Genomic DNA, 11,920 nt, shown 5'->3' with positions numbered 1-11,920 from the left:
CACCCCATGGCTTTAAAACACAAAGGGACAATTTCTCCATGGGTCTCCCACACCAGGTCTGCTTTAGCCATAAGATGGAGTGGTGAACTCATTCATCTTTATAAAAGTTGCATGTGGAAGTACAGCCACTCTGTCTGGCCCAGACACGTGACCTACAGGAATCATGAAGGATGTTTGGATCTGGCTCGCATGTCTCTCATTTTTGCTAAATATCTTCTCTGTTTTGTGAGACAGAGAGACAGAAACACAGACATGTTCTTACATCTAACATACTGGGATTTTTAAAAATGAAAATTCCATGAACGGGGAGAGGGGGAAGCATACTGAGAGGTGACAATTAGTAAGATCAGTACATACATGGCGAGAGAATATAACCTTTCTTTGCATGCTGCAGTCTCAAAGATCATGTCTGTTTTGATCCAAGATTTGTAATGGGTGACAAGCACCATGTACCATGTAGGAAACATTGGAGGAAACTAGCCAACTGTTGGCCAGTTTCTGAAACCAGATGTCATTTGGCTCAATAACGAAGTTAAAAATAGGCATGAATTGAAGGGGTTGAAACTGGCTGCACATGAGTCAAGTTTTTCCATCCTGGTGGGCAATCCTGATCTACCGGATTACAATTCCAATCAGCCTCAGCTACCCACTGGATATGCTGGCTGAGATAGTGTGAGTCACAGTCCGCATCTGCCAAAGTTCCACACTGGGAAGGGAGCAGATGATTCAGGAGTAATACCACATACATCCACAGACAACACATTTCTCTAGATAAACTAACATAGCTGCATTTTATGCTGCAGTCACATAAGTCACTTGATTACCTGTAATTAGCAAACTAATGAGACAACAGAAAGAACAAGAGGTGAGATAAATAAAACCCAGTAGCTATGTATGATGCTTGGAAGTGAAAAATGGGGCAAACCCAACTAATAATTGCAATTTCTACCAGCTTTTACTGATTGAATAACTATCAATATAAATCTTACCAGAAAGTTGGTTCAGTTAAATTTTGAGATCACATCACCATCATTTCATGTCCATAAATCTAAGTCAGGTGAAGAACTGTTCTCTAATTTGTTTCTTCCCTGAGAACAGCAGAAAGCAAACAGCATGGTTGATAAAAAAAAATAAATGTGCTTTAGCCAATTTGATTTTTCCCTGCCAATAATTCATATTTCATTTCAAAATGAGAGGTCATAGATTTTAAACAGCAATATTATAATGGTTTTTATGGGTTTTTCAGGCTCTTTGGCCATGTTCTTTAGGTTGTTCTTCCTAACGTTTCACCAGTCTCTGTGGCCGGCATCTTCAGAGGACAGCACTCTGTGCTCTGCTGTCCTCTGAAGATGCCGGCCACAGAGACTGGCGAAACGTTAGGAAGAACAACCTTCAGAACATGGCCAAAGAGCCCGAAAAACCCACAACAGCCATTAGATCCTGGCCATGAAAGCCTTCGCAAGCAATATTATACTTTCCTAATTGATTTCCAAGGTTAAGAAGAAATCTTCTTTCACAAGGACTGGAGAAGCATTTTTCTTATTCTATTTACTGCATTTACACACAATTATATCTCTCAGTTCTTCTAAGAGTGGTGTGTATTTTGATCATCACCATTCAATTTTATCCATCACAAGAACCCTCTAGGATGAGGAGAGTATGAGTAACTAATCATAGGTCTGAGCTTTACTGAGTTTTCCTCCAATTCTAATCTAATCTATGTCTCTCCTAAGTGTTCTGAATATCGATCTCTTCCATTCCTCAACAACATTGGCACAGGATGACAGTTGGAACATGGATGCTAACTTTGAATTGAGGCTAGTGTATAAGATTGTGGGACATGCTTACTGTTTACCAGGTGCTGAAGCTAACTTGTACTGAAATCCCACGATATAAAGAAAGTTAAAAATGTTTAAAATAAAACGAAGCAAAGCAAAGTGAAGCAAAGCAAAGTAAAGTAGAGGTGTTTATCTTGAAGTCCATATGATGTTGTGGATAAAGTGATGGACTAAGTCGCAGAAGACCTGCGTTCAAATCCCTGCTCAGCCATGAAAACTCCTTGAGGAGGTGGCACTGGTAAAATGTCCTTAAACATCTCATTTAAAACCATATTTTGGGGTTGCTATAAGTCAGGAAATGACGTAATTTTTAAAATGAAGATTCCAGACTTTAAAAAAATTGTTAACTTCCAGGACTAAGGGGGCACACTGGACTTCCCAGAATCCAATAGTGGAGGCACCCCAATTCAAGCACAACCTTTTGAGTTCATCCCAGAGGCGTTCAGGAAGCATGCTTTTCCTTGAAAAGAAACTGTGGTCTCCATAATGCTTTGTTTACACTTTTTAAATATAGTGCTTTTTCCTATGACTGTCTTACATAGATGTGCAACAAATTTACTAGTTTTTAAAATATATAAACAAAGTACACAAGGTGTATGTGCATATACAGTTTTTAAGGAGAACTGTGCTTCCTGGAGGCCTCCAGTAACATGATTTTCTTTAAAACAAGGAGTGGGGCTAGCATGCACCATGTTTACCAAAGGAAAAGGGACAATATTGTCAGCAGTACAATGAATTCATAGGGAATCAGTGTGGGGTGGAACTCTTTCCTCCATGCACCTCTGAGAGTTGCAGGCAATTATTACAACTCCCACAGCGTTGAGGGGCAGTTTTCTAATGATTCAAAGAAGCAGTGCAGTAATGACATGGAGGTTAGAGAGAGGCTTTACCTCCTTGTAGTTTGAGGTCTCCATCTCCCATAATTTGGCCTGTAGGAGAGTTCCTGCCAAATTATGGGACAGGGGGTTCTTGAATTCTGAAAATCCCATCCCTAATGGCCAGCAATTTGGAAAAATTTCCAACCACAAGAGTACATTTGATAAGACAAGTTATACTTACAAAAAGGGACATGGTGGTGCTGTGGGTTAAACCGCAGAAGCCTCTGTGCTGCAAGGTCAGAAGACCAGCAGTCGTAAGATCGAATCCACATGACCGAGTGAGTTCCTGTCGCTTGTCCCAGCTCCTGCCAACCTAGCAGTTCGAAAGCATGTAAATGCGAGTAGATAAATAGGTACCACCACGGTGGGAAGGTAATGGTCTTCCGTGTCTAGTCATGCTGGCCACGTGACCATGGAAACTGTCTACGGACAAACACTGGTTCTATGGCTTGGAAACGGGGATGAGCACCGCCCCCTAGAGTCGAACACAACTGGACTAAATGTCAAGGGGAACCTTTACCTTTACCTTACTTACAAAAAGCATTTCTGCATATAGCTATTCAAAAGCAATTAAACTCACACTGGGAGTGATTTCTTAAAAATCTATGCTGTTGTTTATGCATTGAGATTTATATACTGTCGCATTGCACAGGCTACAAAAATTTGATTTACATATCTCCACAATTAATGTGTTTTTACATATCTAGAAACATATTCAGAGCTATTCAGATAACCCGTATTGTTGTTCTTGTTCTACACCATCATGTCACATCTCACTTATGGTGAATCTCATAGGCTTTTCAAAGTATATAAGATACAGTACTTCTGAATTTGTATTACTAGTGCCACCCCCAATTAGTTCCCATATCTGAGCAAAGATTTGAACCTACATCTCCTCAGTCCTAGTCTGTCACCACACTGGCTCTCATAACCAGTGCTAATGGATAGAATATACATATGCCAATTGTGAATTCAATCCTTCCAAATACCTTTGATTTACGAATGGTGGGATATTGTGCTTCTGTATCCATGATTCAAATTGCCAGGAAATGGCCTGATATTGCTACACAATATTGTGTCCATGTTGTAGGTGGCAGAGAAGGAAATTAACCATATGATAAAGTACAATACTTAATTGACAGCAATTTTTGGTGGTACTGCTTGATTTTCCTAAAATCAATTTGGAGTAGATAAATTTCCTAAAATCAAGCAAGAAAGGCTGTGTAAGAAAGCTGTCTTATTACATTATGTTATTATCAGCAATCATGTTTATTGGTAGATTAATGCACAGAAGACTATTTCTGCTTCTGAATGGCATATATTTAAAATGGCTTTATCAAAATAATTTAAGACTATTCTAAGCTATTCCAAAAAAATCAATATTAAAATTATATGTGCATTACTAGAGATTTATTCTGTTTATAGAGAGTATTTTGATATATAGTATGACATACTATAGCACTGAATGATTGGTTCCCATGGTAATCATCATTACTTTGCCCTCAGTGCTGCACAGTTTCTCATAGTCAATGTAATCTGACGTGTGACCCTCCATCTTTTCTGAGTACTGTATATCCATTATCACAGTTTTCTTTTATCCCTTCATGCCTTAGCCCCATAATTACAACTGAACACTTGCATGACTACCATCAAGGTTATATGAAACAGTTCTTCTCAAATAAGGGCAAATATCCCAGGTAGCACAGAATCAAGCAGAAAATGGCATTAGGAACTTCAAAGAAAACAGCTTTGAGGGCTCAATAAAGGCCCTTTAACCGTTCAGTTCTGTTAAGACATCTGGCAGTTAGGTAAATAGATTTAGTAGACCATAGTTCATGCATAAAACTGTGGAAGGACTGCTGAGTAGACTGTTAAAAAATCTTTAAATAGCATATTTGGGGGGGGGGTATTCATTTTCAAGACATTTATTTTGTTACTCCATAACCCATTTCCTTATAAATTATTTCACTGTAAAAATAATGCATTTTTAATTATACTTTTTAGGGCAAGCTATGGCTTGAAATAAAAACATGAAAAACAAGACAATTGAGAAATGACAGTGAAGACAGAGTCCAGTATAATCCTATACAGGTACTGTACTGGGAGTGCAGCCATCTTACTTCCTGAGGCAGTGTTAACCTTTCCACTAATCTTCACACTAGTGGGTTACACACTCCTCAGGCAGCCACAGGAATTTTCTCGGCACTGTTTCACACCTTAAACATTGCCACCACTCCTTTGTGCCATTAGGAAAAGTAATTAGTCTAAAAGGACAACCACCCGCAAAACCTAAGGCAAGTATTTCAGTGTTGTTCCTTCTATTTTGCCCCAGACAGAGTCTCTTCACCTCAGGTTGATGTCTTTTTATATTCAGGTGTTTAGTGGAAGGTGTTTTCTACTTGAGATAACCTTCTCTTTCTCATGATAACACATGACTTTATATGACATTGTATTTTTTTTCTGTTTGTAGCTTGCTCAACTCATTTACACATAAAACAAAGAGGAAAGTTTGATTTAAACAAACAAAAATAATTTTATTGAGCGACCATGAGTAATAAAGGGAAAAGGTATAAAGGGGAATATATGAATGGTGAAGGGGAAAACAACAGTAAAAGGCAATATATTCTTTCTTTAATTCAAGGTCAAGGTAACATCTTCACAGACTTTAACTTTCTGAAAAATGTATTTTAGGTTTTCTAAAACAGAATCTCTTTTTTTGCTCTAAAAAACTGTTCACAGACCAGACTCCACCACACTATCTTCCAATCACACCCACCACATTTAATCATTCAAATACCAATCACACTAGCCCCCCGCCTCTGTATATGTACCATACAGTCATTCAGAATTGTTCACATACATGTGTTTATGTATGTATTCATAATTAAGAGGCTGGTGTAATGTCATTTGCCCTTGGCTGTAGTGAGTATAAGTATGGATGGATACATGTACAATTTGGTTCAGTTTGAGAGCCTATGCTATCCTGAACTCAACTGCTCCAAGAACTCATTTACTTAGAGGCAGGGATGCTGCCAGTTTGTCTATTTGTCTTCGTCTATTTGTAAATAGACTTTGGTGATGGGAACTATGTTGTCTGAGTTTTTGTTCCACTAGCGTTGGAGAACTTGGACAGCCTGGAGAAGCTACACACTCTGCAATTTCCTTGACGACATATACTCTTGGAGGTTTATGAAAGAGAGGAATTGCCACAGGCAGCAATCATAATAGTGAACATATGCGAAATAAATAAGACTTTAAATCCCACTAAAATTCCACAAAGAAGAGGCCAAGCATAATTTAGGTGGAGCAAATTCCATCATGATTGGAACCTTTTCTTGCTACTTCCCAGCAAAATCAACCAAATGGGAGCTCTATAGCAGGACATAGTCTTAGGGTTCAAAAGGAGATTTTTGTACAGTATACAGATGACGCTGAGAGATGATGTGATTTAAGAACAGAGTGTCAGATTAGGATTTAAGAGACCAGCATTCAAATCTCTGCTTAGTTTTTGAATCTCTCTCTCTCCTTCCCTCCCTCCCTCCCTCTGTGTGTGTGTGTGTGTGTGTGTGTGTGTGTGTGTGTCTCTGTCTCTGTCTCTCTCTCTCTCTCTCTCTCTGTGTGTGTGTGTGTGTGTGTGTGTGTGTGTGTGTGTGTGTGTGTGTGTGTGTGTCTATATAGCAAACTACTTCTTGGGCATCTTGGATACTGCAAAAGCCTTATTAGGATCAGAAGTGACTTCATGGCACATAACAACACCTTTACTGATGCTGGTCTCAAACCATTCAAGACTTTCAAAGTTCATACCATATGAATACATTAAATTGATCTGGGAAATGAATGTGTAACTACAGTTGATGTAAAACTGGCATTCTTACACAAGTAATTTTTTTTTCCTTTTTCAAGTTGGCTAAATAAACCTATTACAGCAAATTGGTACTATTACCTGCTGGTACATTAGGGATACGTTAACAATTTAAAATTTTAAATAGGGGACAATAATGCAATGTTATTTGACTCAGTCTTCCATAAATTGGTAAACTGAGTACCCAACTTGCTGTGGGGCAAAGTGCTGTTTGCATAATTACAGTATATAAAGCCCAGAGAGTGGAGTGGAGTAGATATATAAATTAAAACAACACGTATTTCTCCACTGCAATCTAGTGATTAGAGTTCTAGAACCTGGGAGACTCATACTTAGCTTCGCATCAGCGTGCATGTTACACTAGGGGTTGGGAAAAGTACAGCTTCATGGAATCTTGAAATTCTGGAAGTTGTACTCCAAAAATAACATTATCAAGCTCTGTGTTACAACAAGAAAATAAAGGGAAGGGTTTGTTTTTTTTTACATGAATCCATGGAATCTTTTAATGAATTGCCTTGCAGTGCCTATTGCTTAAAGATATCACAATGTACTAACATTGGACATGGAAGACTGGCTCCAGGTGAAAAGTCTTGGCAGGCAGATACACCTATGGTAATGGACTAGTTCAGCAAGTTCAGATGAGGGTCAAGACGTGAACAGCAATCTAGGAAGCAGATAACTACTAGACAGTCAGGTAAACCAGCTGTGGGATATACTAGGCCAAAGTCCAAATACAGTGGTGTCTTGCTAGACAGTCACCCCGCATGACAGTTTTTTCGCTAGACATTGGCTTTTTGCGACCACTATAGCGATTTGCAAAACAGTGATTCCTGTGGGGGAATTTCGCTGGACAAATGGATCGCAAACCGATTTTTGCTAGATGATTTTGACAGCTCCATCTGCGCTCGCAAACAGATGTTTTCTGGACCTAAGTTTGCAAGACAGCGATTTAAACAGCTGATCGGCAGTTCGCAAAGCGGCTTTCCTATGGCCGATCTTCGCTAGACAACGACAATTCTTCCCCATTGGAACACATTAAACCGGTTTCAATGCATTCCAATGGGGAAATGCTTTTCGCTAGACAATGATTTCGCTAAACAGCAATTTCAGTGGAACGGATTATCATCGTCTAGCGAGGAACCACTGTAATACTCTAAAAGCCAGTCAATGAAGGAACAAACAGCAAACAGGGAGAGTTCAAGAAACAGCTTTAAGCCAGTCCAAAATAGAGGCAGGAAGTCAACAGCAGGGTCAGGATACAAAACAGGTATGATCTAAAACTAGAAGACACATTGTCTTTAGCAAACCCTCCTCTGAGTCTGACACAGACCCACCCTCATTTCTGGCTTTTGGCTCCTGGAAACCCAAGGTTGCAGGATTTTTCATATATGTTGGATCTAGAGGATTCCAGTTCATCCTCACCAGAAGACTCATCCAGCAGAATCATAACACTTAATACATGATTCAAGTGATCCTTGAGGCAGGGCGCATTATAGCACCACTATGGTCCATGCAATGGTAATCTTTAAGAGAGACTATGGCAGTGCTCTCTACATGGGGCTGCTTCTGAAGGCAGTTCAGAAGCTTCAGAAAGTGCAAAACGATTATGTCTGGAACATCAAAATACGATGATATAACATCTGACCTGGTGTGTTTGCACTGGCTGCTGGAATGCTTCTGGGCCAAGTTCAAGGCACTGAGGCTGACATTTAAAGCCCTAAATGGTTTAGGACCTTGCTACTTGTCTGAGTGCCTCTCCCTCAAAACAACTGTTAATCCCATCTGCACCTCCTATACTGGATGGATACTGTGGGTAGCCACCCTGAGGGAAACCCAGAAATCAACAATGTGAAACTGGGCCTTCTCTGTGGTGGCCACATTTTTATGGAATTCTCTGCCACTAACTGGCCCCTTCCCTCCTTGTCTTCAGGGGGAAAAACTCAAAATATGTCTGTTCACCCTGGCCCTTCAGAGCCTTACCCCAGACTAATTTGGTTTTTGATTATTTATAGTCTATGAATTTTGGAATAACAGTTGCTTTTTGCCACCATTGATTGTACCATTTTTGGGCACATGGAATAAATGGGATTAGGTGAAACACAGGCAGCTAGCAGAGACATGGCAACCCTAAGACTAACCCTAGAACTTAACCAGCACCCTGAGACTTCAGTCTTATGAGCCAGCCAAGTTGGAAACTGGGGGTGGTTTCTTCCACTTTCTTCTGGTAGGATAGTCTTTCTGTTCTCTTCACTTGGATAGCATAGGCAAGAGCCCAGAGTGGTGCACAAACCATTAAGAGAACAGGCTTCAGATCCAGAAGATGCAGGTCTGCTTACTTATCCATGCTGTGCCATCAGAAATGGCCCATTTTGGGCCCCTCTATTAACAGCTAAGATGGCAGTGAATGTAGTGGTAACTGTGCATATGCAGTGCTCTTTGTAGGGTTAGCAAAAGTCTCTGAGGCTATTTAGCTCTTCCCTGCTAGCAGAGTCCAACTGAGAGGTACCTCCATCAGATTGCAATCTCCTCCAGTAGAAAGTATTAGACCAGTGCTGTTCTTCATCTGTTTATTTACTTACATCATATAAAACTATTGTGAAAATGAAAAATGTATAATCCTTTGCATATGAAAGGTACTGTACTATACAGAAATTATAACTTATCTTGAAGCAATTTAACAATATGCAGTAGGTTACCATATGTTTGGTATTTGTTGTCCAATTTTAGACTAGAGATTCATCTTAATAGGTAAAAATAGAAAGTTGTTACTTCTAACTGCAAAGGACTCATTTAAGCAGATATTGGTAATATTCCTTTTTTTAAAAAAACTACAAGTCCCAGAATCTTTTAACCGGAATGTTCCAAAAAGATAACTTTCCAAGAAAAACAACATCCCATCAATAACTTGAAGAAACAGTTACTCCTTTAAATGATTATTATTTTAGAACACAGATTCTATTAGTATTAAAATCATCAAATGATATGCTTTATCTATACAGGTCTATTTATCCATGCAGCACTATTTCTACTAAGTTGATATAATAAAACTCATAGGCTAACAAATGAAAATAAATAACCCAGCACTGTACAGAAAACATGATGTCCATTGCCAACATTGTAAAACTATAACTGCCTTAAAGGGTTGCCATGATTCTTTGTCTTGTTATTTTGTGATATACCTCACACGTTAGGGGTTTGCACTTGCTTTTAATAATTCAGTTCTTGATTTACAACTATTCATTATTTCCTGGTCATTAATTTTTATGGGCCTTCATTTTTTGAATCACCAACATACGGTATATCTCCATTGCATTCTATTACCTTTGTACCATTTAAGCGTACGAATGGGACACAATCGTGGATTATTCCCATGGATATTTTAAAGCACTAAATAATGAAAATGTTTAATATGAAATATTTGCTCTCTGTGGGAGAGGCTATATACATCCAATGAAGTGTATTTTCCCTAATGGCTACTGCCATGGACCTAAAGGTGACCTCTCTATATAGTTTAATTTGTTCTTCATTTTTCTTATGCCTTCATTTTATTTCATTGGTATCCAGGGAGCAAGGGTTTATCACTCTTCCAAACCACACCTTAGGCATCCTGCTTATACAAATTATTGGTTATTATTTCTTCATATTCCCTGTTCCCTAAGGAGCGGGAAATCCAGACCAGGTTAGTTTCAAGAAAACAACAGTGTAGATTCATGTTACCTTTTCAACAGAATGAACAATGCAATAAACTTAAGATGGGAAAAGATGAAAATAGAAAAGAAAAAAGAAAATGGATAGATATTATGAGCAAATCTATCCATTTTCTTTTCTCTATATTTCTATTTTTCACTTACAATTAATGGCAACATGCTTCCTTAAATATTTGCCCCATAGTATTGACCCACTCTTTCATCCTTGCCTTACAAAAACTGGAAATTATATGTGCCGCGAGAACTTCTGCTAAATGGTTTGACCTGAAAGCTGACCCTTTTCTTTTACAAACAAAGACCTGGTTGGCAAATATAATTGTTTTTCAAATTAAGGTTCACACAGCAGGTCAAACTCTTTAATTCCAGGCATGCTCCATGTGCTGAGCATAGCACTAAAGATAAGCAGGAATCAGGACAGAAATGTAGCCACATTATGTAGCAAGCCCTGGCAGGGTTGTCATCCTGTCATAACCGGCATGTATAATGTCTGTTTTAACCATTTAATCATATGGTTCCTTCAGAAATTAAAGAGTAAATATTTCTGTGACTATTCAAAACCAGTAAAAAATTCTGATCTCCAGATTTATGGTGTAAGTAGAATGCCCTGGTCTGTTTTAATTACTAGAAATGTCCTTGTGCATCCAGCGAGTCATATATCATAATGTTCTTAGTGTATGACTTAAGCAGAGCTATCCTGACACAGAGATGAATGAAAATACATTGAACTTCCACAAAGATGAAACATTATACTGTATTTCATATAAATATCATACGGATGTTTGTCACCTTGTTTGTCAGCTGAATGATCTGTCTGTCTGTCTACTGTCATCCATCACATGTGTCACTCACCAGCATTACACAGGGCTCAGGTAAGTGCATATGAGGCCATCCCATTTTTCTCTGTCCAGAAAGACCATTAGTGGGCCAGTGCTGGCAAGATGCTAAGTATGGCCAACCTGAAGCCAAGGAAAGTTGTGTTTCAGTCGATTTTTAAAATCAGCAGGTGATAACAAAGGCCTGGAGCCTTTGAGTGTTGGGTTCAGGAGACCAAGGTTAAAATCCCCAGCTGGGCATTGATCTTGGGCTAGTTACTATGGTGGCACTTACACCAACAGAAGAGACCAAAGAATTTGACCTCTTTCATATCCAAATGTTATGTACAGATTTCATATCCAAATGTACAAATGCAAAATTAGAAATGATTTTCTAATCATTTCTAATTGTGTATTTGTATGTAACATTTGGATATGAAAGAGGTCAAATTCTTTGGTCTCTTCTGTTGGTGTAAGTGCCACCATTGACTCCCAAACAAACTGCACCAGAGCACAGAGTGCTACTCCTGTCCTCTGAAGATGCCGGCCACAGAGACTGGGGAAACATTAGGAAGAACAACCTTCAGAACACGGCCAAAGAGCCCGAAAAACCCACAACAACCATTAGAAATGATTTGTATGATTATAACAGAGTTACAATTCACCTCACATAGTGAACAAGAGCCTGCTGGGTCTGCTGTCCAAATGCTAAATGCAGAAGTATAAATTGTGTAATTCTTGATCTCCCTTTCTTGCAGTCCTTTATCTTAAAATCAGACTTGAATGGCCCTTCAAATGGAAATTGTTTTCTGGCAGCCCTTTA

At 38.9% G+C, this 11,920-nt stretch overlaps 1 protein-coding gene and 1 long non-coding RNA gene across 3 annotated transcripts in view; one reads left to right on the top strand and one right to left on the bottom strand.

Annotated features, from left to right (window-relative positions):
* The window catches only part of LOC144589259 (uncharacterized), a 486,230-nt gene that overhangs the window by 304,791 nt on the left and 169,519 nt on the right, over positions 1-11,920 (top strand). The gene's annotated exons all lie outside the window — the stretch shown is intronic.
* LOC110075902 (uncharacterized) overlaps positions 1-11,920 on the bottom strand; it is a 104,299-nt gene that overhangs the window by 9,154 nt on the left and 83,225 nt on the right. For both annotated transcript variants that reach the window (XR_012086932.2, XR_012086931.2), the window contains exons 2-3: positions 2,898-3,029; positions 990-1,088 (exon numbers count right to left, since the gene is read on the bottom strand). This is a non-coding gene — a long non-coding RNA (uncharacterized LOC110075902). The remainder of the gene's footprint in view (positions 1-989; positions 1,089-2,897; positions 3,030-11,920) is intronic.

This window comes from Pogona vitticeps, chromosome 4 (assembly GCF_051106095.1).
Source record: "Pogona vitticeps strain Pit_001003342236 chromosome 4, PviZW2.1, whole genome shotgun sequence".
Lineage (NCBI taxonomy): Eukaryota > Metazoa > Chordata > Lepidosauria > Squamata > Agamidae > Pogona > Pogona vitticeps.
Note: the sequence above shows the minus strand (reverse complement) of the source record. Positions and strands in the feature narration are given on the sequence as shown.